The sequence below is a fragment of the Amborella trichopoda genome, chromosome 11, assembly GCF_054954075.1.
Source record: "Amborella trichopoda isolate Santa Cruz 75 chromosome 11, AtrichopodaSantaCruz75HAP2 v2.0, whole genome shotgun sequence".
Lineage (NCBI taxonomy): Eukaryota > Viridiplantae > Streptophyta > Magnoliopsida > Amborellales > Amborellaceae > Amborella > Amborella trichopoda.
Genome location: NC_142346.1, coordinates 13840600 through 13865206, shown reverse-complemented (window position 1 = coordinate 13865206; position 24607 = coordinate 13840600). Strand labels below are relative to the sequence as shown.

Sequence of the window (24607 nt, the reverse complement as noted above, 5' to 3'; positions counted from 1 at the left end):
TTGATGATAATTACAATTTATTTGAATTAAAGAAAAATCTAAAAATGAGGGCAAAATAACGTTTTTGCCCATGCCCATCAATACACAAAATTTCAGAATAGTCCCTGTTGCAAACATGGAACGTGTTCGATTTTTCTAGGCCAATTTGGGGTTGCTCCGGTGCCTGTCTGAGCAAAAGATGATCACTTTCTTATTGGGCTCGACATGACAATCAATTTGATACTAATTTTGAGTCACGGATCATATTTTTAGGTCACGATCATGGGACTTGAAATTTGCATGAATCTTGGAAACTTCAGATCTATAATGCGCTCGTTTCTTGATGTACTTTCTTGGTTTCTTCACTGAACTACATTGCGCATGCCCTCACGATTGCAGTGCAACAAACGCAAGTTATTTCTAACCATATGCCATATCTAACCGTTCATCATCCCAAGGTATGGACCAGACATAACTGTGGACCTTACGCACACAATGCACCTGGTTTCGCATCGATTAGGTATGCGAGCGTCGTGATATGGTCGCTCGAGTAGGTCGTGCTACTGCTGATTTTCCTGCAACCTTGATCACGAATCATCATCTTATCTCTAGTTTTTCTCCCTGCTCGGACATCGTCACGGGACGTTCCACATATCAAAACGCTCGTCTTGTCGAGACGAACACGCTCGCAAAATTTGAGCACAATCTTACTTGAAACGAGAGAGATAGGGGTCTTCAAAATTGCTGGTCGTGACTGTGAAAACCAGTCTCCTTTAATGGAGATTGGTGCAGGGAGGCGCACGGGAATAACGTGCGGCCTCTTCTTTTCCAGTCTTTTACCCATAACTTTGTTCTGGAACATTTGTTTAAGCCGAAACTTGACCCTAAAAGGTTTTTGACATACCGAATCCAATGGTGGTGGTCCCATAGCCATTTGACGCTGCGAAAATAAGGTTCCAGTTATAGGGTCCGTTTCAGAGTGTAAAAGGCTGATTTTTCTGAAACTGTTTCTTTGTTTGCACTGCCTTAGACATATCGGATTGTGATGAAACTTGGCAAGTGGCCTTTTGAAGTCCTTAGGAACATTAACACCCGTTCTGGGGTAATTATGAGATTATAAAAAATTCCACTATAAGTCAGGGCTTTATTGACCAGTTTCTCTTTTATTCCGATCAGGGACCCAAGGTGCTGAAAAATGTCTTCAAACAATCACTACCCCAACTACTTTGGGTGTACACACAATAGTCTGTACTTGTATTAACAAAGTTATAGTTCTTTAGTGCTTCATTAAACTTTAGGTACCATTATCTTGAGGATTGTTTAAGTCCATAAAAAGATTTATTTAACTTGCATACTTTGTCTCCTTGTCCTTTAGAATCAAAGCCCTCAGGTTAGTCTCACAAAGATCTATTCTTCTACTGCACTATTGAGGAATATTGTCCTTAGTTCCATTTGATGTATATCAAAGCTATAATGATTTGCTATTGCTAATATAATTTGAATGGATGACTTTCTTGCCATGGGAGATAAATTTTTTTATAATCTACCCCTTGTACTTGGGTGAAACCTTTAGTAATGCAAGGAGAATATAATAAATAAAATTAATAAAAATAAAAATGAATAGGCAAGAGAATATACCATCTCTCAGAGTTTGCAAGGCAGTCCACCCTAAATATTTTTTCATAAGATCAAAGAATTTCTTGACTCTCGAATTGACTTTCATTTCAAAGAGAGACATCTTTTCCTTTAAATACAACTAAAATAAATAATAAATAAAATTAAAATATTACAAATGAAAATCTATCTGTGTGTGTGTGTATGTATATATATATATATATATATATATATATATATATATATATATATATATATATATATATATATATATATATATATATATATATATATATATATATATAAGGCTGGGTTTAGCCCAGTAGCTCATATGAACATATGAGCTCAAGACCCAGATTGAATCTGGGCCGATTTGACAATCACAGATGTTCGGTAGTGTTTGAATTTTATTTTTTTTATACAAATCACATCACTTAAAATTTTAGATATGTGTTCTTCTCATCAAGACGCAACTAATAAAAATATTTAAAAAATTATTCATGAAAAATAAAAAGACCAAAATACTCCTCAAATCTTTTTAGGGGTATTTTGGTCAATTTATTTCGTGTTAAATATTTTTTTGATATTTTCTGAAGATTCGCCTATTTTTTATGAACATTCATCTAAACTTTCCAATGATTTGGATTTGTAAAAAAATAAAATAAAATTCAAACACTACCAAACATTTGTGATCGTCAGATCGGCCTAGATTCAATCTGGGCCATTAGGCTCATATTTTCATATGAGCTAGTGGGCTAACCCCTTCCCTACTAATTAAGAAGCGTCCATAAACTAGAAATCCCTTATCTTTTAAAATTCTAAGATATCCTAACCAATCCAACTATGCTAATCCCTATTCTTCATCTTGAAAAACGTCCCAGCTAACCCCTTAAATCTCTACAACCCAAAAAGATAAAAATAACCCTAAACCTTTAAAAAAAATCTAAAAAAATAAAAACAAACTCATTGCATCAATGTCTCTATGGATACCAACTCCATATCCTAATTCACATAGATCAAATAAGTCACACGTCCTCGATCACTCCCATTATGATCACGAACCATAGAAAATCTCAATGTCATTGCCTTGAAACGCCACAACCCAAAATTTTTTTTAATATTGGTTCATTATCTGATAGTGAGTATATCAAATAAAAATATTATCAAAAAATTTAGAGCTCCATAATAGCAAGAGCTTAAACTGCCTACCAATCCCTCAAAACTCTCAAAATTAGAGCTCTAAGTGGTAAGAACTAAACTGCTTACCAAAGTAATCCTCAAAAGTAAAAAACTATATGGTGGTACGAGTCCAAACGACCTACCAAATCCTCTCAAATCAAACCAGTTAAAAACTCCATGGTAACACGAGTCTAAACTGCTCACCAAAACAATTTGTTTTTTAAAATTTCTCTCTCTTTTCAAAATTTTTCCTACGTGTTTGTGAGTTTTCAAAAATTTTAATTTTGAAATCATAGCCCAAGACAAGTGTATGTTCCAAAATAAAAGAATCTTTATGTTTCCAAAATGATCTAAACTGTTTTCCAAAACAAAGAAGTTTCTAAAAGGCTTGGAAATGATGCTTTCGCTGCCACATAATCCTTGATGCTATGTTGAGAAGTTGATTAGTAAGTAGACCGTTAGAAATCCCATTTTAGGAATAAGCAACCAATAGGTTCCCAAAACTTTAGCCTGAACTTGTGGTCCTTAGATTTTAGAATCAAAGACAAAAAGAAATTTGATTAGCCCAAATTTTCTATCCCACCATCTATATTTTAATTCAATTCCCATTCAATTGGAAAAACCAATGCCCAAAAGCAATGTTTAAATATGAAGATGTCTATCTGGCATCCCAGGTAGCATTGTGGTGGCCTTAACAAAAAAATAGCCATCCTACAATCAGCATAGTTTCTGGTGTTGTCACTACATATCCCAATTGTCGGAGACCTATCAATAAAATATAACTACCCCAGGATCAACGTAGTTCGCATTAATATCTTACAGGTAAAAATCCATCGGTGTACTGCCTTTCTAAAGGGTATCAGTCATTCAAAAGGATGACTTTTCATTTTTTTTGTATTTTGTCTCAAGTGTCTACTTCTTTGTTGTTCACCCGGTATCCCAACAAACTACAACTACCCCCTCTTTAAATTCTGGTTAGTAGGCTAGAAACCTTAATTTTGAGGCCTAGGGACCAAATTAAACCTATTAGACCCCATAGTACGAATTTCTAAAGTCTAAACAACCAAGAAACCTTGTATATCCCTCAAAATTCACCCAAAAATGACCAAAGCCAAACTTAAATTGTAGAGGAGATCAAGAGTTTTCCAATAATCTAAGAATCACTCAAATCTGATGTATCGTTTGAAAGTTTTGACATGTGCAAATTTGTTTCGAAAAATGATTGTTTAAATCCCTATGCGAGTTGGTATGTATTGTGCATGGGCTCACATGATCCGAGGAGACTCGTGAGGCCACTAGTCATGACGTGTTGCGTAGACCCAATAGGCCTAGACGCACAAGGAGTTTCTGGAAGCCTCTGAAAGGGTATGTTGCGGCGGATTTTGACCTAAAAGATTGGCTTTCACCGGCGAGATAGAGCCAAATCTCCTTGTGATACTTATAAAAATTGTTTAGATAATTAATACCCATTTTTAGAATTTTTCAAAAGTTTCCCTACCCTCAATCTATATAAACAACCTAGACAATACCAAAAAGTTCCCCAAAAATCCATAAATCTGAAAATAAAAATCATAGAAACTTTCCAAAAACCCCAAAGAATAATGAAAATTTTCAAAAATTTCCAAAACCCTAGAATTGTGGTAAAAACCCCACAAATTCCTTACACAATAAAGAAAAATCATAGGGAACCGTAGCAAATCCCAATTAGGAATTAGAAACCCTAGATCCAGGAAAATCCAGCCGAATTTCTTCCAACAACGGGAAGGCGAGCACAAGAGCGGCTTGATTCGAACTTGAAACTTTAGGTTTTGGGTCCTAGGTAAGTTATCTCTTCTTTTTTTGTTTATTTATTTTGTTTATTCTCTATTTCCCCTAATTTATTTAGTCTAATTGAGATTTCTTATCTCTTAAAGGTTTATTTGGTGTGAGATTTCAGTTGGTGTTGCCAGCATATTCAAAGGGGATCAAATCTGTCCATATCTGCATCAGTTTTGAATATGTAATTCGATTGGTCCCATCAATCTAACGATCTTTCATATTTCAATTGTTTGGCATAAATTTGAGGTCATATGTTGCATGGGTGTAGTTTCTATAAGGTTACAACCTTAAACAATCCAATTAAGGCGCACCTCCAAATTTTATCATAACATGTAATTTTGGTATAAACAATTATTTGGATTTTTTCAAAAATCTATTTTCATATCTAATTATAAAATTTTAAACTCAAATAATGGTTAAAATCAAGTAGATCCATAAACATATAAAATTTTGAAAATGGACGGTCTAGATAATGTGTTCCATATTCATACATCGCATTGTCGAGATGATCAATTAGAGCGTTTTTTAACATTAAAACATTCTTTTCTGATGGACTTTTTAGGTACATCTATAGTTCTACATTTTAAGGTTGCAACCTTATATAAATTTTTTTCATATATATATATATATATATATATATATATATAGGGACTTTCTAGGGTTAACGACCCCTCAAATTATATAGGTTCAAGTTAGAGACCATTGTGAACCGTATTTTTGCTTTTACTGTCCTTATATTACTTGAAGACTAAAGGATATAGAATGCCATTTTGGATTTTTACTTGAAATTTAAAACTCATCTCTCTTACATGCCTTCCTATTCTTTCTCTCTCCTTGTTGTCCCCCATCCTCTCTCTCTTTATCTCTCTCATTTCCCTCCCCCATCCTTACTTTCTTTTGATAGTAAATCTCTCATTTAGGATAAGAGAGAGAAAGAGAGAAATAATAGAAAGGGGGACAGCAAGGAGAGAGAAAGAATAGGAAGGGAGACAACAAGGCGAGAGAGATAGAAAATAATAGGAAGGGGGACAACAAAGAGACATAAAAAATATGAAGGGGGAAAGCAAGGAGAGAGATAAAGAGAGAGAGGATGGGGGACAGCAAGGAGAGAGAAAAAAGATAAAGAGAGAGAGGATGGGGGACAGCAAGGAGAGAGAAAAAAAGATAAAGAGAGAGAGGATGAGGGACAGTAAGAAGAGAGAAATAATAAGAATGCGTATGAGAGAGAGAACTTTAAATTTCAAAATTCAAATTTTTTCAAGTTTGGAAATAAAAAGTTCAAAATGGCCTTCTGTATCATTTGGTCTTCAAGTAAATATAGGGGCAGTAAAAAATACAGTTCACAAAGGTCTCTAACTTGAACCTATGTAATTTGGGGGGGTGTTAACCCTTGAAAATCCCATATATATATATATATATATATATATATATATATATATATATATATATATATATATATATATATAGAGAGAGAGAGAGAGAGAGAGAGAGAGAGAGAGAGAGAAGTGATCCAATGCAACGATTTTATTATAGTAGAATGAGACGGTGAGGTGGCTTCATATTATCGGTTAGATTAATCTAAATTTGACGGTGAGATATGGCTCAAAGCTTCACAAAGAACTCACCCAAGAAAGAGGGAAAAAAATGGGGGAAATTAAGTGCATCTTTTCAAATTTTGAGAAATCTACATGGCAAAAGCTCAATGTGGCGAAAAGCAAGATTTTTTTTTTGGAGCATCACCAGGTTCTATTGGAAGAATATCACTTTATGGCAGGGTACTCTTTCACAATTTAATGAATCTACTTATTTGATGGGATGGTTAAGAGAATATATATGGTTAAACTCTTCACAACTTATCAATGAATATAGCCACTTTGATACAAATAGTTTATATGTTGGGCATGGATGCTCCTATTTGGGTATCTGGTTTGGGCTACTAGATTCATGTTTTTAATTTCCTGATGAGGATAATGGCAAGAATTGATTGAAACTCTAGCATGGGCTCATGAACGCACACGTTTGGCTAATTTGATTCGATGGAGGGATAAACTTAAGGCTCTTTCCATTTTTCAAGATAATATATATATATATATATATATATATATATATATATATATATATATATATATATATATATATATATATATATATATATATATTAGAAAAACACTACGCGACACCTATAGGAAAAAATGAATAATGATTTCGCCTATGTTCATCACCGTCCAAAGTTCATCCCACAGTTACAGTAGTCCGGTAGTGTTTCAATTTTTATTTGTTTTACAAATTAGAATTATTTGAAATTTGGACCGTGTGTTCATAAAAAATAGGAGAATCTAATAAATATATAAAAAATTAATTCGCAAAATATAAATTGATCAAAATACCCATGAAAATTTATGGGGGTATTTTGGTCAATTTATATTTTACAAAATATTTTTTTCATATTTTTATTAGGTGTGCCTCACTAAGATGTACACATGCTCCAAATTTTAGATCATTCTGATTTCTAAAAAAAATGAGAAATGAAACACTACGGGATAATCGTGATCGTACGATAAACTTTAGACGGTGATGAGTATAAGTAAAATCATTGTTCATTTTCACTTATAGTCGTTGGAAAGAATTTTCCATATATGAAATATATATATATATATATATATATATATATATATATATATATATATATATATATATATATATATATATATATATATATATATATATATATATATGGGCACTGATTTCATGCAACGATTGTATCATAGTATAATGCAACCACACTTCTAAAAAACCATGTTTGTGGTATTTGTATATCCTAAAATTTTTTACACACACTTTCTTCATGTCAATAATCAATCCCAAAAAAAAAAATTAATTTGAACTCTAGATATGGTCAAAATGAGTCCCCTTCAACAACGAATCTAGACCATTCATTTGGTGAATTTTAATATCATAGCCTTTACAAATTTAAAATCATTTTTTTTCTTTTTTAACATTGTTCATCTAATGATAATAAATCCATCCAAAAAAATTTTTTTTAAAAAAAAGTTCTTTTTAAAGTCTAGATCTAAGCATCTAATCAAAATGGACGGCTTATATTAATTGAGCTAAAAAAATACTTTCTAAATTGTATTTTCAAACTTTTAATTTTTTTATTGTCCATTAGAATAAAAAAGGTATATATTTCAAATTTTAAATCAAACAAATGACCTTAACATGCTCTTTAAAGGTTGTTGCATTATATTATTATACACCCATTGCATGAAATCATTGTTATATATATATATATATATAAAAGAAGTGATCCAATGCAACGATTTTATTATAGTAGAATGAGACGGTGAGGTGGCTTCATCTCATCTCCTGGATTAATCTAAATTCAACGGTGAGGTGGGTTCATATCATCTGCTAGATTTAATCTAAATTGAACGTTGAGATGTGACTCAAGGCTTCATAAAGAACTCAACCAAGAACGAGGGAAAACAAAAACAAAAAAGGGGGAAACCAAAACGAAATCTTCACCCGCCAAAGCTCTCTGGTAGAGTGCTCGAACTCATCCTCACAGGTATCATATCCCACCAAGGAAAGCAAATCCCAACCCAAGAAACCAAGTACTTCTCTCTCTCTCTCTCTCTAGCAAATTCCAATCCAAAAGCCCAGGTACCTCTCTCTCTCTAGCAAATCCTATCCCCAAAACTAGGTACCTCTCTCTCTCTCTCTCGCTAAATGGCTGATGCATCAGTTATAGCAAAAAAAGCAGGTAACTCTCTCTAAATGTTTGATGCATCAGTTACAACAAAAAAACAGGTACCTCTCTCTCTCTCTAAATATGTGGTACCTCTCTTTCTCTCTAAATATGTGAATGGGTAATAGCCAAAAGAAGAATTACCCCGCTCTCTTTCTCTCTCTAAATGCCCACCTGGGTGAGCATATATTTTATAGATTTTCATTGCTCCATTCTCAAATCCCATATGCTCCATTCTCAATTTTGGGATTGTGTAAAACAGCAATGCTATCCTTTTTTGTTCATTTATAAAATTTAAGTTTATTTAAATTTTGGTCAATTAGGTTTGTGTGTGGTCTCTCATTAGGTTTGTGTTCAATTGCTTATTCTTTTGTTTTTGAGATTCATCTGCTTCAAAACCATTTTCTCTATGATAGTGATTCCTTGTTCTGTTAGTTCCCACGAGATAAAATTATGGCAATTGCATTTGGTATAGGGATATCTTGATTGCTAGATGCTTTATTGTCTAATTATAGATTCATCGTATCGGTTCGTATTGCATCTTCTACCTAAGTTCTCAAATTCATTTTTGATTTTTAAGTTAATGCTTGACTATGTTCATCCCCATTTTCTTGACTTTTGGGTTGTGAAACAAACCACAAAATACCTATTTGAAAACTAGATGATGCAAAATAAGGTTAGATTATTAAAACATGAAGAACCAACTCATCTTTTGTAAGCACTGTAGGTCAGCTGTCTTAAGATTTTGTGCTTTATATGATGAATTGTATTAAAAGAATCCCTTTGTTAGCTTCCTTTGGTTCATGGTACATGGTGCTTGTGCTTTATACTTTAGGTGTTATGGTGCTTGTGATGGACATGATTTCTACATAAAGATTTTCACATTTCCCTTCACTTTGGTACATTTTTGAAAGCCACGTCAAGTTGATGTTCTCTTAATCTCTACAACCTCTAATCTTATATGTGTTCAGAAAATTTAAAAATTACATCCTCATGGGAATGATGTTTACTACAAAGGTTCTTATTACAAAATATTGTCATGGATATTGACAAAGATCAGAATCATGCCCTCACCAATGATGTTGTCAGTTACCGTGAGACGAATTCTTGGGACATTACTCCTATTGTAGGTGAGGATGAGTATACATTTGAAGATTTGGTGGAAGCTTCTCATTATGTCAATGATGATGCTAGAATGATAGAAAATTCTCTGGTAAAAGTTGTAATTGAATCTATTGAAAATTTAAAGTTTGAACCATTTGAAGGAATGGAATTTGAATCTCAGGAATTTGCGAAGGAGTTCTATAATGAATATGCTAGGCGGGTAGGTTTTAGTATGCGTGTCCTTTATTATACGCATGATGGAATTGCTAATGCTAGAAGATTTGTTTGTTCAAAACAAGGATTTTGAGAGAAGAAATATATGGACAATGAAAATAGAGTTAAAAGACCATGTGTAGTTACTCGAGAAAGGTGTAAGGCAATGATGATGGTGAAGAAAATTGACAATGGAAAATCCAATTGCATGTTAACTATTCTTGTAAACTGGTTTTGTGATCTCAAATGTAAAATCCAATTACATGTTCCAGGAAGTTGCACTTTTGGGGGAACTTGTGATCTCTTGTTCTCATAAAATTCAGCTTATCAAGAAGAATAGAGGGATCTCTCATTAGCATCACTGCTTCTTCTAAGGAAATTGCTCTTTTGGTGGAACTTGTGATCTCTTGTTCTCATGTAATTCAGTTTATCAAGAAGAACTGAGGGATCTCTCATTAGCACCACTTCTTGTTCTCAGGAAATTGCTCATGTGATAGAACTTGTGGTCTCTCATTAGCACCACTTCTTGTTCTCAGGAAATTGCTCTTATGATGGAACTTGTGGTCTCTCATTAGCACCACTTCTTATAAAGAATATTGCCTCAAGCACCATGTTTTGTACATGTTGCCCTTTTCTAAAAGGTACAATTTTTTGTATAGAATGTTGCCTCAAACACCATTTTTTGTATATGTGACCCTTTTTCAAGGGGCCTCCAACAATTGTAATTTTGGACTAAATAGTAATACAATCCTCTTTAAAACCCCGATAGTTGAAAATTCAGATTTTTTTTTTGGTGTATTTTGACATTAATTGGTTCCATTGAATGGTTTCTCTATGTTTCAATAGTTTATTGACATCAATTTCAAGTATGCCTTTGATAATGAGAACGCATGGACTTGAACAGTTGGGGTATTTGATGATTGGCATGCAAAATAATGAGGGTGAGAAATGCCCATTCTACTATAATGAACTTTGAATTGGATGTTGAGTGGATCAATGAATACTAATCTATACAATTTTGAACAATTATCTTCTCATTCTTTGTATCTATTTAGTTTCTCTCATATAAAGTGGAAGTATTGTATGCATCGGATCTCTCTTAAAAGAAGTTAAAACTAATGGTTGCAGCTCAATGGTCATTCAGGTTATACACACAACATATTTCTGCAAAATTGTGTAAAGACCATCCATCCAACCCACTGTATTTTCTTTCTCTCCCATCCATGGAAGATATTAGATTTCACAAGGATATAGAAAACACAAAAGAATAGAACCCGCCAACACTTAGTGAGTAGCAGCCACGTGAAATCAAATGAATATACCCTTGTTGAAATGACAAAGTTGTTAGAATCACAACATTACCAATGGAGAGTTAGTGCTTCAATTGTAGCATTCATGTAAAATCAAAACTGTGGTAACAATTCCTCAAAGTCTAGAAAATGAATTACAAAAATGGCATTGAAATTTTACAAGTATTGGATAATCCAATTACAATGAACTTTCACTTCAATGAACTCTCAAACCAATTACATTGAACTTCCACTCCTTTGTGTCGATTACATTGACTATCCCTCTGAGTTTCCAATCGTTTTCATTTATTATGTTATTCAGGCTCCAACCTCTTCTTGGGTTTTTCATTTCCCATGCATATCCATGGCTGACAGCTATGATTCAATCGGCAGTCTTTAGGCCAGCAGCGAATATCTGAAGTGGTCCCGACCAACTAGATCATAGAGCTTGAAGAGATCAACACAATGGTCCGGCAAGCCCACCAAATGAAAATCATCAATTGGGCCCTACCCCGACTCTGAGTAGACAGAGTTATGGATTAGCATATGAATGAGAACACAATAAACCCAAAAGAACTACATGACAAGCAAAACAGTGACGAAATGGCTAAATTAACCTTGTATAAATAGAGTTCAACACAAAGGCAAGACACAATTACCTCATCCAAGATACACAATTACCTCATCCTTGTGATCAAATATAATTGAAACCATCAAATACAAGTAGAAACATCCTTGTGGATCATGAGATATACTGGCAATAGTGCAATGTGCACGACCTGATGTGCCATATTCAGCCCAATACTTTGCAACGCTATCGTTAAGAAGTCACAAATCACATGAACCTAAGAATGCAAAAATTCGACTTAGTGAGCACCAAAATAATTGAAATACTAAGATAACAAAAACACATTTAAGGGGCAAACCAAATCAATTAGAGTTTGAGAGACCAGCCCCACATCTCAAAAGTTTCCTACAATCAAGTTCCTAAGAAACATAACACCAAGAAAATAAGGGCAGAAGGGAATATGACAAAATTGGTGATTCATGATAATACAAAAAACTTACACACATCCGATGGCTTGAAATTTAACCAATTTGAGTACCATTTCTTGTCACTCTTTGTAATTGAGGCGAGCAATTTTCCATACTGATTAATCAAATGTAGCCAGAATGAACCCACTTGAGAACAAGGGAAATGTGACTAGTAATTGGAAGGATATTCCTAGAATTTAGCTCATTTTCAGGACAAAATTTAGATGTTGTTGGGGATCAGTACGAGTAATTTTGGAGTTATAGGTGGGCCGACATGGTCCTGAGGTCATTACTAGTGATTTGATCTCTAACCAAGCAGCTAGGATCCTATGTTTTGTTCTCTAGAGGACAAATTGGGCCCCCATTGAGGACAAAAACTGTTGGAACTCTGTTGGTGGAGCTTGTCATTCTCTTTAAAGCAGTAAGCATTTCATTTGTGAATCATGGGTGGATTAGACTGTGTTTCTGGAATTAAATATCTCAGAACAATCAGTCCATGAACAAATCGTACATTTTCATAGAACTATTCCGTCAAGTTGAGATATATTGAGGAGGATGTAACGACCAATTGGCCACTCACTCTTGGTTGTGTTACATAGAATGATCTTAACCAATATTAAAAGAAATTTTAGAATGGGAAAAATGCATATTATTTAGGGACAATAGGGGAATCTCTGGATCATCACTACACTCAATGAACCTTTAATTTAGATACTTGAACAAAAACCAACTCATTAAACCCTTGTGTACTTCTCTTGTGCCTTCTAAAACCAAAAAAAAAAAGGCATTTCACTTTACAGATGTTATAGCCCTTGAGAGTCAAAAGACTATCCCAAAAAAAAAATCATTAGATATACCAGAGTCTAGGGCATTGCCTTGCTATTTTCTCATTAAAACTCAAAATGCTTGTCTAGGAATTGAAGTTTCAACTGTATGTTCTTAATAAGAAACATATCCAAGCATCATAATGCAATAAGGCGAACATCACAAGGCTGTCAAGAAAAATGCAGTTTGAAAATTGGCAAGCTAAGTGAATTGATAGGGAGCAAAACCAAAGAGAACCAACATAGAAACTGATGTATATGTACCTGAAGCTGCCATCATTTTAGTTCAAACGGGTCTTGTAATTCATATATATTCACATGAGAATCTGCACATGCAGCAACCTGAGAAGGTTGCAGTGACACTGTGTCAACAATCAAACTGAGAAGGTTGGGGACCAGTTCAAAAGCGGAAGTTAGAGAAAGAAATAGGATCAACATGGCTGAAATCTTCTATGGCCTTATGATTGTTTTGTGGAAAGATTTCTTATTCTTTCTCTCTCTAGGTGTTGGGTTTTCAGGGCTTTTCTCATGCTGTGTGGGCATCTTCTCCTCCTCTCTCTCTCTCTCTCTTTCATCATAGAACCAACCCCACTATTATTTGAAGCCGAAATGGCCCTCAACAGTTCGATCATCCTCTGGTTTACGTTGCAGCAATGGGTGTATGAAAAACCAATTTTTCAGGCCAAGGAATTGCATGTGTACGGAGCAAAGGCTCTGATGAGTTTCCACTGATAGCAACCATCACTACTCATGGCTGCTCTCTTTCTCTCTCTAAAGTTTCTTCTCTTTCTCTCTCACTAGACCTCTTACTCATTCCCCTCCCCTTCCTCTGAAGTGGACTCCTCCATTTTTTCTTTTCTCACCTTTATTTCTCTAAGAATTTCGCAGAGAGAGAACCCTCAGTGGACACAGTGGAGAGAGGGAGAGCACCCAACATTCGTCACGGAGAGAGAACCATTCGTCACGGAGAGAGAAATAATTCTGCAGAGAGAGTTCCCTCGGTGGTCACATTGGAGAGAGAAAGCACCCACCATGGAGAGAGACGTTAGTGGTTAAAAAGAGGATTCAAATTTTGATTTCAAATTCAAAATTTGAAATTTGTAGGACAATTTTTGTTATGTATATATGAACAATTAGATTAAAGTAGATTTGATGGCTGAAATAAAGCGACCACATCATCGTATTCTACTGTAATAAAACCCTTGCATTGAATCATTTCTCAATAGTATATTACATAGTTATATATAATAATATATATGCTACATAATACACAAAAAATGTATAATATATTATATGAATATGATATATTAAAACATAACCATAAATTATAACCTATTATCCAGGATGGTTGGGTAGGCTTGATCTAGACCCCAAACCTTACCTATGCATTGGTTGGGTCCACACTTTTGGACCCGGATCCCGATTTGTTGGGTCCTAAAGATGGACCCAAACCTATACCTGGGTCTAGTACGATCGACCTGACCCACCAATTTCCCACCCCTATATACTACATGCTTGGAATTGGGTTAAATTCTTACCCATTGTTTGAGCACAGTTGTTAATGATCTATTTTTTTCTCAATGGTTATGGGACTTATTTCCTGGTTAAGAATATGATCTCTCTTTTTTGTAGCTTGCTCTTTAGCTAATACTAGTTTGATTATGCGCGTTGTACGTAGGAATGTAGATTGTCATTTTAACATAGGAATATATAAAAAAAGACGCCCTTTATGTCTAAAGGGATGCTGATAATTATTTGGGTAACGTACACAACAAATACATATCTCTCGAGGCCTATCTTATTTGATTTCATAATAGTCTACATGCATGATAAAAAAGAAAAACTAGCATGCATGATAAAAGAGAAAAACATAGTATGCACGCATGGGGTAAATCCCATAAATTTAATGGCAGCTTTACGTAGTTGTCAAATTCGCTTCGCTTCGGCTGAAACCTTTATATTTTAGGCCTAAACCGAAGCGAAACGTGATGTTGCCGCTTTGGGCCACTTCGGATATATTTAGCTCTGCTTCGTCCAGATTTGGCTGAAGCTTTGGCTTCTTTGGCCCAAGCATAGAAATATCTATATAAAAGTATTTTGTAAGTATTTATTTTTTATTTTTAATGTGTTCATTATTTTTTATTAAAACCATCGATTGTACATAACTATAAAACTATAATTAATAATCAAAAAATATAAATAAATTAATTAATATTATTATATATTAATAATATAAAAATAAAGCATAATATAAAATAATATTCTAATATATTATCATTAGGGAAATGTTGCTATGCTTCCCCTACAACATACGAGATATATACTTACCCCTTCATCCAACCGTCCAATTTAGATTAAGTGAGCCACTAACCATTTAATCTAGATCCGACACCTTATTTTTAGTTTTTTTTATAATAACTATATGAATATAAAATTTGGTACATGTCTTCACCTCAATGGGGCACACTTAAATAAAATATTTAAAAATATTTTTGATAAAATAAAATAACCACAATACCACTTAAAAGTTTAGGGGAATTTTAGTCATTTTATTTTATTGGGAATATTTTATATCACGAAAATTTTGGTGTTAAATTTTTTTGTATAAAACAAAATAACAATAAAATAATACAGAGGGTGACATTGTGATTGGGACAATCTAAATCGTCCATTTAGAATGGACAATTGGAGAGGAAAAGTATATAAGTTTTATGCTATAGAGGAAGCATAGAAAGCTTGCCCTTATCATTCTACTATATTATAATAGAATATAATATTATTAAAAAATATATAATAATATATATAACCATAATAATATATCTCAATATATTATATTAAAAGATTATAATATATAATATTAATATGAATTACACTCTAACTTTTTACAATAATATTATAAATATTTATTATATATTATTATATTCTTTAAACATAATTAAGTATTAATAAAATAAAATCGAAATACCTATATATTATTATAATATTGTATATTTAACATCATCATAAAACCAAGAGACCTATATATTATTATAATCATTGCTTAGCCCCCTCATAATAAGTCACCCCAAATAGCCTTCAACCCACCTACAAACCTTTCCTTATCTTCAACCTTGAATGGACACTCATGGAGATTCTCTATTTTGAATGCATGGAAAATTCGTGATAGAAATTACACCTCTCTCTTTCTCTCTCTTCGTTTGCAAGATAAAATAATTACATACAATGAATTTCAGAGAGAGATTAGTAGAACATTAATCAAAATACAAGCGACTAAATAATTCATATAAATATGTACCATCAAATAATTTCATATTTGAACAAAATAATTTGATATAGAAGACCAAAGATGGTTTCATATTAGGGAACATGCAATGAATTGTAGAGAGAGACTAGTAGAACATTAACCAAAATACAAATACTTAAATAATTCATATAGATATGTACCATCAAATAATTTCAGAGTTGAATAAAATAATTCGATATAGAAGACCAAAGATGGTTTCATATTAGGGAACTAATTAAAATTCTATACCAAAAAAAGAGGAAAAACTATGCAGCAAAGAGAGAGAAAGTTGAGATACTTGAGAAAAATTAGAGAAAAAGAATACCTAAGAAGGAGAGAGAAAGAGAAAGAATGCTTAACTGATGCACCTCTAAACATGGGAACCCATATGCCATACCCACTTAGTTAGATTTTTCTAAGCTATATTTTTCTGTAAATTTTGATTTTAAAAAAAAAGAAAAAAGAGCTAAGCTCGGTTTGACAAATCTTGTAATACTCACTCTCTAAGTACCTATCTATTGTGGGTCATTTGGTTTCCTATGCTAAGGATTTGGGATTTCTAAAGATATTTGGCTTCTTAAAATGGGATTTTTTGTATCTTTGGCATATTCTCAAATTGTTCAAGGCTAGACTATGGTCTGGGGTTGAGTACAGTTCAATGTGTCCTCTAGTATACTTGAATAGTGTGATCCAAGATATGCCCATTCATGGATAAAATTAAATTTGCAAAGATGTCTACAATATGGTGGCAATTAATCATGAGTTTCATAATGATATGGATAGTAGTAGCCAGTGTTTTAAAGTTTAAATCGTGAGGTGGATCATCCACCCAAAAATAATGTTAGGGATTGCTAATTTTGATCATTATTTTTTTTTTTCTATAATTATATTTTTAACTTTAATAAAATGTGATGAAAATAGCAATCTCACTAAAGTATAATTTAAATTTAACTGTATGTCATGTCAAAACTTTTGTGTGCCTTTGACTTTTAATTTGGAATCATAATCTTTTAATATGACAGGATTTGGAATAACATATTTTTGTTGTGATAAGTTTTTATTTTTTCTCTTTTTTTGTTGGAAGGCTTTCAATTATCTCTAAATAACATCTAGTTAATTTGTGAGGCCAACATTCAAAAACTAAAAATTGAAGATAAGTTGTTTACCAAATTTAGCTTAGTGATTGCATTGGATATATTAGGGCATTGGAGGAGACAGAAGAGGTATAGTAAGTAGATCTATAAACATATGAAAAACTTTAAAATGGACGGTCAAGTTAATATGTTACACTATTTTGGAGCTCAAAATCTGTTTTTTTCTTTTTTTTTCTTTTTCCATATTCATACATCTCGATGTCAAGATGATCAATTAGAGGATTTTTCAACATTAAAACAACATTTTCTGATGGATATTTGAGGTGCATCTTTAATTCTACATTTTAAGGTTGCAACCTTATATAAACTTCCATTTCTCCCCTAAATTTGAGTTGGGGATAGGTCCCCTAAGTGGTTTATGTTTTTTACTAAATTTAAATTGGATTTCTATGTTATTGGGTTTATGTGGCCTTTAAAGGCTTTATGAGAGCTTATATGAGCATTTTATATAATAAAACATAAACTCAGTGGGAGTGTGGTCCTCTTGTGGACCATACTGGGCAAATGCGATTTGCTGATACTAAGACTAGGTTTGACATGCTAGGCCAACCAAGTTTGGAAAAACCGAAGATACCTGAGTATAGGGATCTACCAATAAGGGTTTAATGAGTTAGCCCTTGATGAGGTCAGAGTATGCCCAAAGAAGAGCCGAAGAATTGTGTGACCACTGTGTGTGATGAATAGCTTTTAGAGACATTGTTAAAAACATCATTGTTATATCATCATGTAACATGTATATAGATAGCCATATTGATGTTAACCAATGAGGGTGAAGCGTGTACCCCTATGCACTATAGAGTCATGGTTGCATCATGGTCTGGAGGACCATGATTTTTTGTCTCTATGAGGTAACCTGAAATCCATAAACTGTTATTGCTTCCCCTACTCGTCTATTGACTGACTTTGGTGGTCCAATCATGAGCACATACAGTGGAGGTCATAGGAATTGCTAGGTCAGTTTGATAAAATTAGGTGGATCGTGGTCCGCAGTTGAAGGCAGAGTGCTCCCGTATATTGATAAATTCTTAGACCTAACGGATCTGATTTTTATCAAAATTAATTATCTTTAATTAATTTTACGATATATCATTTTTAGAATGTTTATTTGAATTTTTGTGAATTTTTTACTATTTTATGTTTGTCATTTGGATTTATAAATTAAGAGAAATTAATTTTTTAATGTTTTAAATCAAATATAAGATTTAAAAATTCTAAATACAAAATAAAATATTTTTTAAAATTATATAGTATCTTCTATAAATATGGGGCCCAATTTAGAACATGTGGGATTGTGTGGGGCCCACGTGTGGCAACCAGAGGGTAGCACGCTATTGTTGGGTTATCTTTTGGGTATAGTCAACTTACATGATTGAATATTTGAAATATTTAGTAAATCTTTGAATCGAGATTGTTTGATCCAAGAAATAAGGATTAGATATACTAAAATAGAAACGAAGATATATATATTTTTTATTTAAAGATTTAATGGGAATAGATCTAGGAAATTGATGATAAAGCTCTAGGACATCTCTTTGAATCTTGATGGTGGATCAAAGAGATAGATGACTCAAGTCTCTTACCTTTCAAGTCTCCCTAGATCGACGGTCATGATTTGACCCTATAAATTGAGGTAAACCCAAGGTATACAAAATCTATAGGTGGCACGCTACAACTAGAGCTTGAAGATCTCTGCCAAGTTTTTCTAAGGGAGAATGCTCCCACCAAAATCTACCAAGTTTTCTAAGGGGGACACGCTCCCACCAAAATCTTTCTCAAGCCAAGGCAAGGCATGCCCATATAATCTCTCTTAAGCCAAGGGGGCATGCCTAAGTAATCTCTCTCATTTCTAAGTGGCAAGTCATCTATCTCATTTCTAAGGGGCATGCCCAAGTCATCTCTCTCGTTTCTAGGGGCACGCCCAAGCTAAGGTTAGCTTGTGGTGTTTTGATTTTTGGGTAGCAAAGGGGAGGATCCATTTGTTAGTAGATATTTCTTTTTAATCTATCTCTCATCTCTCCAAAGATCAATCCAGAATGGGCTTCAGCAAGATTGAGGCTCCCTTAGGTAGTTGGTTCTAAAATGAGATCCATATGCCATTGAGAATGTTTTGCTATATGTAGGAGAATCAAGAAATCGATAGAGATCCTGAGCACCATCGGTATCAAGTAGTTGGTTCTAAATTGAGATCCATATGCCATTAAGAGGGTTTTGTTAGGAGAATCAAGAAATCAATCAGAGATTTCGAGCACCATCGGCATAAAAAATAGGACACTCGGTGTAGGGTGTACTAAACTCGGTTGAGGTAATCTGGTAATTTTACTTCGTTAAATCTTTTTTTGTGATTTGATCTTCTCTTTCCATAATGGGACATTATTAGTGGTCTTGCAGGTGTAAGAATAAGAAAAATAAAAAAAAATTATAATTTATATAAACCGTGCTTGATCACATAGTCCAACTTTCACATGTGTCTATTTATATTTCCTTAAAAAGAGAAATAAATATCAAAAACTAAACTTTCCAAAAACACACACTCTCTCATTAGGATAATATCTATCTATTACCTAAAAAGGAGAAATAAATATCAGAAACTAAACTTCCTAAAAACACACACTCTCTCATTAGGATAATCTCTAATCTCTATCCACGTCTCTTTCCCCCGTCTCTCTCTTATATATATATATATATATATATATATATATATATATATATATATATATATATATATATAACTAGTTTCTTAAAATCTTGTATTATGAGATTCTCTCTTTCTCTAATCTTCAAAAGTTTCCATAAAAATATCTCATCTCTCTTAAAATATCTCAAAATATCTCATTCTCTCTCTGTTGTCTGCACTCTCTCTCTTGCTCAAAATATCTCTTAAAATTTGCCATTCTCTCTCTCTCTCTCTCTCTCTCTCTCTTGTACATACTCTCACCCTCGTTCTCAATTTAGATATGGAAATAATATGGAGATATGGAATTAATGTTAAGATCTCTCTCTTGTGTGTACTCATACTTTCTCTCTCAAACTTAGTTATCCTAAATAAATGCATATTCTATCTCTCTTTTCTTGAATGTTCCCTACAATCTCTATAGAATTAGGGCCCCTTCTGATTTATGCGACTTGTGAGCACCCCTTAACTCCCTCTTTCTCAATTTAGATATGGAAATAATGTGGCGATATAGAAATAATATTAAGATCTCTCTATTGTGCGTACTCATACTCTCTCTCAAATTTAGTTATTCTAAAATAAATGCTTATTCTATCTCTCTCTTCCCTTAAAGATAGGAATGTGCCCTACAATCTCTATAGAATTAGGGCCTTTTCTTATGTTTGCAACATGTTTCCAACCCTTAACTTTGGCTTAATAATGTAGTATAGATAGTCTCTCAACCAGTGATTAAATATTGGCGACTTGGGCATGGAATTGTCGAGTCACTTGGACTCGCTAAGTTCCTGATTCTAGAGGCTGTGCTGAATCTTGACTTTCAACATATTCTTGGGGCATGTTCAATAATAGGAAGTTGCTTCCTGGAAGTGAGAAGTTACTTATTACTGTTCATGTTATGTGTTTGATAAAAAACAAGAAGGCAAGAATAGAGGTTTATTTTACTGTTCATGATCTACTTTACTGTCCATGTTATGTGTTAAAAAAAGTTACGACCCAAAGGTTGGACCTTGAAAATAGAAGTTCTAAATAAACTTATGCCTCGATAAAAAGTGCCCTAAGGTCACTCTCCTCCTCACCCAAAGGTCACTCCTCCTCGCCCAAATGTCTCTCTCTCCTTGTCGCTCTTGTTTTCCAGGAACCATACTCTCTCGCTCTAGAAGGAGGATAGCAAGTACACTCATCCCTTTCCTCTCTCTCTCTTTTTCTCTCTTGGTCTTGATCTCTTTGTTTCCCTCTCTACAATTTCTGATACTGGTTTTTCTCAGCCTCATTTTGTGTTCTCTCTAAATTTTATTGAATCTTCATATGGGTTTGAGTCTCTCTCTAGAACTTTGAGATTGGCCTATCTCTCGACATTGTTGCTGGAGGTTTCGTTGATCTCTTTCTAGAAGTTTAACAGGGTCTGGTTGTTAGCTCTTGTAAGGGTGATTCATTTCTGATAAAAATAGAAATGGATGTCATCTCATATTAGGGTTTCTATGGGTTTCATATCATCATGTGATGACTGATTTATCACTGATTTATAGGCATGAATTATAGGTGACATGTATTTTTAGGTAACAGAAAACCTTGAGAAGTTACCATGTCTTTTACTACTATTTGAGATGTTTTGATGCATTCTGGCTCTGTTAGCAAATAAAACAGCAACTTTGAACTTTTGTTATCCATTATAACCATATTCGGCTATTCATTTTCTAGAAGCCTCAAGCCATTGATTTTGTTTACTGATAGCGAGGATTCCAGTTTAATATTTTCTACTCATTGATTCATTTTCCTCGGGCTTTCCATATTATACTCACAATATTACGAATTTTTTGTATTATTATTAGTTGTTAAGCATATATTTAACTGTATTGATCTGAAAATTCTTGTATAGCTGAATTTTTAGGTAATCTCAAGTAATATGACAATATTTATTAAAAAAACTGCAATGTTTCAGGGTATTGTAGTGGGTTATGTTGGCACGTTGGGGTCATAAATATTCGCGTGTATTCTGTAAATTTAACATATTTTAGGAGTAATTTTCAATGACCTTCTAGTGTTTTATCAAGTTTTGGTCACTGAGCAATTGCTGCACTTTTGTTATATTTAGGTCAATAATGCATAGAGATTTGTTTGTGTCTAGCATCGTTTGCAGAAGATTACAGGCATTTGGCTGTATCTAATTGAGTTTGTGTATAAAACAAATTCTATCTAATTGAGTTTGTGTATGAATAAAGTTCTTTGTATTTGTTCAAATTTTTGACAATTATGTTAGTGAATCTCCGATTGTTTATGATGCTTTAAGATTTGGATAAAGTTTATATAAGGTTGCAACCTTATATGTAGAGTCATGGATGCACCTCAAAAATCCATCAGAAAAGGTAGTTTTAATGTTGAAAAACCCTTTGATTGATCATCTCATACATCGAGATGTATGACCACGAAAAATAAAAAGATTTTAAGTCTCAGAAATAGTACATTTTACAACATATTATCTACACCGTCCATTTTCAAGATTTTCATATGTTTATAGATCTACTTGATTTTAACTTTTTTTGAAATTTAAAATTTTATAATTAGATATAAAATTAGATTTTGAGATAATCCTAAGAACATTTTACATCAAAATTATATACCATGATAAAATTTGAAGGTGCACCTACCTCTACAGCTACGGATGCATCCATATGCTAACTGCACCCTTAAGATTTTATGTTGAACACTGTTGTCTCCTGAATAACTTCTACACTGTCCCACGGTTAATTCATGGTTGATTTATTTATAAAAAATTATAATTCTACATGTTTCTATATAAGAGCTCATTTCATATCATCTTGAGCAGCCCTTTGGGTATTTATAGACCTTTTGGGAATTGGCTCTTTAATTTGCTGAACTTTGAGGAATTTGTAGCTCCCATTTTTAATCAAGTTCTACATTATTGTAAGTATGTGAAAATTTGATGAACTACATGTATATTACAATTATATTTTGTAAGTTTGATTGTCAGATTAAAGTATATAACAATCTCCTTTCAGTAGATTTCTTTGAAAAATTGCATTATTGTCATCGAATAAAATAAGATGCCACCCTTTCATGCATGCTATTGCTATGTTGTTTGGTGTTTGATTGCATATTGCGCATTGATGGTCTTTTCATCTCGCATTTTATACTTGTTTTGTATCTTTATTTTCTTTCTTTTTTGACAGTATTTACAATACGTTGTACCTTTGGTAATGTAGCCTCCAAATTTTGTTTTTATCCATTGCTGATCAATTCTCATTTCATTAACATAATGGGTTATCCATTGTTGGGTTTGTTTAGTTTTGCTTAGCTCCAATTATGAATGTTGTAGCTACTATGCTTGTTTATTAGCTCTCTTTTTTTATGTATAATGCATATGGGTTCATGAAATCTGAATATAATTGTACAGTCCACAATAATCGATATTGTGTAAAATATATTGGCGTATAGTCCATAATGATGTGTGCAATGGATGTGTGGTGTTCAATGATTATTTAGAATATAATAGATCTGTTGTTTTCGTCTAATACGATGGACCCACACACATCATCACGTGCAGCGAATGAGAATTTATGAGGCAAGAGAAACCTCCAATGGACACAGTTAAAAGAGAACTACTTCATTGAACTTATGGAGGCCGAGACTAGGGGCTACAAGCTACAGGTAACATACAAATGTTGTGTGCCATTATAATTTCTTAGAGAGAACACACAAATGTTATGTGCATCACAAATGTTTTAAGGATAAACAACAATGTAGTTTTATTGTTGAATAACCTATATTTCTTAGGTTGGGATATAGATCCATCAGTGGTGGATGTAAGTAGTGCTCAAGTTATTACATGTTATTATTAAATGAGTTGATTTCTTACTGCTTGCATTATGCATGTGCGTTTGTATGTTATGTTGAACATATTATATCACAATCCAATAGAATATAGGTAACCAAATTCACAATTGCCATGGCCGCCATACATATGCCTATGCATGTGTGTGTGCACGTGTGTGAGGAATAATGAGAGAGCGAAAGAGAGTTTGTAATCGATTCAAGAAGAAAGTCATTGACAACCTAGTTATAAAATTTAAATACATATTCCATTTCGTATTTGTAAATATACTGTAAAAAGACTCAACAAATTGTATACCCACAATGCTTAAGAAAATATATTCATTTCTATTTTAAGACTGTCAATTAAGAAACTAGTGATTTGGTACACAATATGAAATTGAGGTTGTGCGTAACATTGTTTACATACTGCTTTATTTTTGAGGTGCAATGAAGTATATCATGCAACATTTGCTTCAAATGAGGTACAAATATGTCTCTTTTTAGGACATTTCTCTCACTCATCAATAAAACTCTCTCTCAATCCAATGTATTTTACTTTCAATTGTATCTCAAAAAATAATATTCTACAACTTAATAAAAAATAGATAATATCTACGTCTCATTTTTAACATTTTACATCTTGCCTATTACTTAAAGCTAATCCAATACAGATACTCATAACTTCTTTAACTTCCCAAGAGGTTATCAAACACAGAAACCAGAAACTTCTTAATTTCCAAGGAGGTTATCAAACTCATAAACCAAGAAATTCTTAACTTCTCAAGGAGTTTATCAAACACAGAAACTAGGAGCTTCTTAAGTAACTTTTAATTTACAGTTCATGAGGAACTTCCAATGTACAGTT

The 24607-nt window shown here is 33.2% G+C and overlaps 2 long non-coding RNA genes across 3 annotated transcripts; one reads left to right on the top strand and one right to left on the bottom strand.

Annotated features, from left to right (window-relative positions):
* The first annotated feature begins 7923 nt into the window (after positions 1-7923).
* On the top strand, positions 7924-23772 carry LOC148779758 (uncharacterized). Of its 2 annotated transcripts, none has more exons than XR_016044226.1 (2): positions 7924-8400; positions 23474-23772. It is a non-coding gene; the product is annotated as an uncharacterized LOC148779758 (long non-coding RNA). The 2 variants fall into 2 exon arrangements; XR_016044227.1 differs by lacking the exon at positions 23474-23772 and adding an exon at positions 9928-10415.
* Positions 11028-13873, bottom strand: LOC148779759 (uncharacterized). The gene is made up of 3 exons (XR_016044225.1): positions 13068-13873; positions 11626-11789; positions 11028-11462 (listed from the first exon to the last, which is right to left on the bottom strand). It is a non-coding gene; the product is annotated as an uncharacterized LOC148779759 (long non-coding RNA).
* Positions 23773-24607: the final 835 nt, after the last annotated feature.